Here is a 5,457-nt window from a genome sequence, read left to right on the forward strand (position 1 = left end):
CAACAATGCATACTTTGTAAAGGCAGCAGTTCTACTTTAAGTTAAAAGAAAAAGTATGCAATAAGGCACACTGCTACATTAGCACCGTGAGCATCGTTAGTGATGAGCGACATGTTGAGAGCCATTCAGAGGCAATCAAAATGCTCCCACTCTCTTCTCCTTAACTTGAAAATGCAGACTATGGAGTAGAACGATGGCAGACAGTTCATGGTGCACTAAAAGTAATAGTGTTGGCAGTTTGCTTTTTTCAAGAAAATTACCCTTATATCAAAATGTTGTATTGACACATTATATTATTAGGGAAAACTCTAACCCTATTAAAAATAATATCCAGATACGATTTAAATCCGCAGGTGTCGGTGAGGTTATACTGTTTCTGTGAATATTTAACATGACTTCTTCCTCTGCATTTCTAAACCTGGTCAGTATTTGAGGTACGTTGAGGCCATTTAAGCCTCCGTCTCTATAAGTGAGGTAATTAGTGACGTCCGGTCTGTCACGTGTCTATCTCTCTCGCTGATTGACGCACGTGAAGCTCCTCAGCTGCGCCTCTCTGCGTCCACTCCGCGCTGCTGCTGGGGAGGAGGAGGAGCGGGAGGAAGAGGAGGAGGAAGAAGAGGGAGAGGGAGAAAGCAGCGACTCAAACGCGTCCAGGAACGAGAGAAGCGCTTTGTTTACCCCCATTCAAATGTCTGCGGTCTACGATGATGATGATGATGATGATGATGGTAGCGCATCCACTTCCTTCGCACATTTAAACACATAGCGGGGCGGCGCTGCGTGCCTTTTCATTTTTAGGGGGCCTTGTGTTGTCCTTATTGTTTAAAGACAACAGAGATTCAGTAGTGTCGTGTTTTCTTTAAAATATTATATTAAAAATAATGATGACGCTCGTCGGAAACCAGGTCGATGAAATGTGAGTTTTACCATGAGAGGAACCGGCATGGATCTGCTGTGGAGGATCCTGGCAGCTCTCCGATTCGACTGCTTTAAAGATTCATCGTCATCAAAGTGAGTGGAGATATTTCACTGGATATAACCGCATTTTAATATCCGTAGAATATTCCTGTGTGTGTCTGTCTGTGGCCATTAGATGATGACTTCAGTGAGCATCTGTCTTCCTGTGAATCTGTTTATTTCTCTCTCGAATTTACATTTTTTTTTAATCAGCACTGGTATAATCCTTAATTGTGAAATCCTCATTGCAAAGGGGCAAAGCTCAGTCACTGAGGACAGATTTGATATGCTAAATGTTTAAATGTCAGCACGTTGTGACAATTGAGGAAGAAATAGATTTTTATAAAAGAGGAAATCTCGTCCTTCACTTCACAGTTGTTATGACAACAAGATCTCTGAGTCATGACTCTCATTTCATCCAGTTTTGCCTCAACCGAAGGCCACTTTGTGTCCAAGAGTTTACGTCCTGAGAGCAGTGCATATACAAACAATTTACAGCGTAAAGGTTAATCAGAGGGAGAGGAGTGCCATTCAGATCCATTTTAAGAACACGCCTTATAAACCTTCAACATGAGGACAATTTACCATAATTACAGGTGTTCACTTCATTAGGAACATGTAGTCTCACTCTCAAGACCAATAAATAACAAGCAGAGAGAGACAGACGGACACACACACACACACACACACACACACACACACACATACACACACCGTTTTAACTATGGCGCAATCACACAACTCCACCCAAAGAGGTCTTGTTTTACCAGTTATTTCATCTCTGGAACAAATCAGGTGTGTGTGTGTGTGTGTGTGTGTGTGTGTGTGTGTGTGTGTGTGTGTGTGTGTGTGTGTGTGTGTCACTGGAAAAGCCTGATCCCAGCGTGTTCCCAACGTGCTGCCTCGTGTTTTTTGGTTTTACGAAGGTCTGGTTTTGATTGTCAGGCGACTGGCTTCTACTTTGTATAATCGTTTGAAGTCATTTTTTAAACAAAGATGTCATCTATTCTCTGGCTCTAGTGTCTGTGAGGATTTCTGTTTTATGTCACTGTTGAGTGGACGTATCTGGACAAGACGAGACCTGTGAAGAAGTCACTCTCATGGACATTTGAAACTATTTTCTCGCGTTACCGACGAAACGATGACTCAATGAATTGAGAAAGTAACTGGAAGGTTAATCAATAGTGTAATTAGCATCAGCAGCAGCTCTGGTTTGGCTTGTTCGCTTTGGATTTCAAGCAAATGTGCTTTAGAGAAGAGCGGCGGGCAATGAAGTGATACTATAAAGCAGTGTTGAAGCGATAAGTCGATTCATTTTGGCGAATGTTGCACATACAACTGTGAATTTGTATTTATTTGCATTTATGTAATTGTATATTTAACATTATTTGTTTTTGGGCAACTTTTTGTAAAAAAAAAGATATTCCTCTGAAGAATTGTGACCACAATGTTGACTGAGTGGGACGTTTTTGCAGCTGAAAATAAGACGTGTGGTCAAATTATGATGGAGACACTGTACATAAACATTTACGGTCTGTAGTTCCTTGTTGTCTATTGACTGGCATTCACACCGATATATCACAGTGGCCTTAACCTTTGACCCCCAAATTCCAATCAGTATATCCTTGAGCCCGAGTTGCGGTTGGTGCCAAATCTGAAGTAAGTTGTGAAGTGTTCCTGAGATATTGTATTGATGTCGCCAGAAAGCATAAAAATCTCGATCTCTCTGAGCCTTCATGAGGTCTTTAAACGTCTCAATGTCTGTCCAAAAACTTCTATTCAGTTTTAAAAAGACAGAAACTGGAGAAAAGAACATACTCACATTTGAGAAGCTGGAACCAGCCAATGTTTGGCATTATTCCATATAAACAAACAAAGAATATGTAACAACGTCTCGTTTATCGACATAACCTACCATTCATATGCGTGTGACTGTCACCGTGCCCTTTTCTCCAGGTCTCCCACCAAGCAGAGCTCCAGCCAGGCCGGCAGCCTGGAGAGCAGCTCCCTGACCGGCTCCCTGTCGCTGGGCCCCGACCTGCCGCACTGCCAGGGCTGCATCACCTACGAGGCGCGCCTGAAGCGCCTCTCCTGCGGACACCTCTACTGCGACCCCTGCTGCGACCAGATCGTCAACCTGGCCTTCGAGGACATCGAGGGCCTGTCCGACTACCCCTGCCCCATGTGCAAGTCCATCCGGCAGATGGGAGGCCTCGGCCCGTCCTCCTCGGGGTACTTCTACGGGCCCGACGGCGTCCTGCAGCAGGAGCAGTCCACGGGGAAGGGCCCCGGGAGTCGGTGCGGGTGAAGAGGAAGTTCCATCACGGGAGAGACTACAGACTCTCTCCTGACGTTGGATTTGGTCTTCAGCCGTGACTCTGTTGCTTGTGAATGCGCTGCCACTGCCAAAGGAAGTCATGCGGTTGACATGAACTGTACTTCACGCAGGCTCTCTTGCTCCGTCGTTCGTGGTTGCCAGGTGAAACGTGTGAGAATTCATGAGACTAACATCCGTGAGTTCAAAGTGCCAAAATGCATCTCAATAAATGGAAAACTTGTTGGTCATCATCACAAATTTTTGTTAATTTATTTATTTTATTTTTTATCCCAGCAACATAAGAAGAAATACAACTCAGTCATGTTTTGAACAGCAGGCCGGTTTTCTGCTTACGTCCGTATGAAAGTTTGATTCTACTCAACATAATGTTGGAAACTGGCGAAACCCAACCAGAGCTTCACATGAGCCAACTGCAGTAGATATTTTGTACGTTCAAGTAATCAAGCGTTTTGCACATGAATCCTCAGTTTTTTTTATTCCGACATGTCATGCGAGGCGGTTGGATTTTAAATGACATGCACAGTGCCATGCTGCTTTGTAAGTGTCCCAGATCATATGTAAATATTTATTTTGCTATACAATAAAAGTTTGTTAGCTGTGTGTGAGTGTTTTTTTCGTATTTCTTCGCGGCACAGATTACGAACACAGCCAAGAGTTCCACTGATAACACTTTTTATTTATCAGGATCAAAACATGCGGATACAAAAAATATGTACATCTGGCAAATTAAAGTGGTGCTCGTACCAAAAAACATTAAATTACACAACAATACAGAGCGGCAGGCGTAGCAGAAGATACAATTAGATTTTCTATACGACAGGACAGATGACCTTGTGTTTCATTTTGTTTCTCTCCATGGAAGACAAGCGAATGCATTGGCATCACACCTGGAAAACTCTGAAATTGTAGCTGATATCAATGTGCTTTCATATTGATGCGATGAATATCTACCACAATTTAATAATTAATAGTGCTATCAAGTGAGGTACCTTTTGACATGAGAGACGGTCGGCATCAGTCATACACAACTGTTATCCTGCCGGAAAATAACATTTAGAAAAAAAAACACTTCCTCAGATACATAAGTTCATCCGTCCGAGGGAATGAAGCCAGTGCATCGACTTGAGACCCACATCATGCGAACGACAACCGGTTAATCTTTAAAGGCGCAGGACCAGACGGCTCCATCTGGGCTTAAATACAGGCAGACACTTCCAAGTCCTTAACCCAAATGCTGGCGGCATACTAATACACCTCCGAGCAGAAAGAAAAGAGATGACATGAAAAAGGAAAACAAGAATAAGCAAGCTTCCCTTTGCTTCCAACACTGGTACAGCAATCATAAGGCAGAGTAATGTGCGTGTTCTTCAATCCACTCACAAAATGATGGGGAAATTATCAATACGATAGCAAATTTTGGGAAAGAAACAATTCAGAAATCATACTTCTCTGCATGTATGACATAACAAATTGGACTGATGATGGTCAAAAATACTTATCGATATAATAAAGGATGAAAGTTTAGATAAGATAACTAAAACCCTGAAATCATGTCAGCAATGCAGGAACCTGAATAAAAATGCAATAATGTGCAGCGTCTTCAGCCATGTCCAGGCCAACATAATACTATCTGAATACAGGCCTCTCGCTGCTCACGAGCACGCACGTGAAGAGATATGAGCGCAGTACCAAAATAGCTCTCGTGCCCTAAATTCCACATTAAAGTCACCGGCCACAGCGCCTGCAGTTACAAAAAATGACTTTTCAAAAGCGATTAGTGTCCAAACAGTGTTCTGCTTTTCTATTCAGAGCCGAAATACAAAAACGTAAATGTTTTGCACATTAGCGTGACATAAAGAATCAAAGAGCTGATTGTAAAAAAAAAAAGGTCACACAGGTTCATGTCCTGTCAAAGGGCCCTTAAGATCCGCCTCATCACACCACCATCCATGGCCCATTTAGAATAAGAGTCTAAAAATGAAAACTACAAGCCTTCCTTCCTAGGGGGGACATGGCGTTTACAAAATGTGTCGAGACAGTTTCAACTGCTTCCAAAGCTCAGCTGTTCTAGATTGTTTAGCATCTTCAGCACTTGTTTGTCTTGGATATATTTCATGATTGGAATATTGAACTCTAAGGTATTCTTTACAAATATACAAAAC

This window comes from Clinocottus analis, unplaced genomic scaffold (genome assembly GCF_023055335.1).
Source record: "Clinocottus analis isolate CAN_PGR_092001 unplaced genomic scaffold, fCliAna1.0.p SCAF_9, whole genome shotgun sequence".
NCBI classification, from domain to species: Eukaryota; Metazoa; Chordata; class Actinopteri; order Perciformes; family Cottidae; genus Clinocottus; species Clinocottus analis.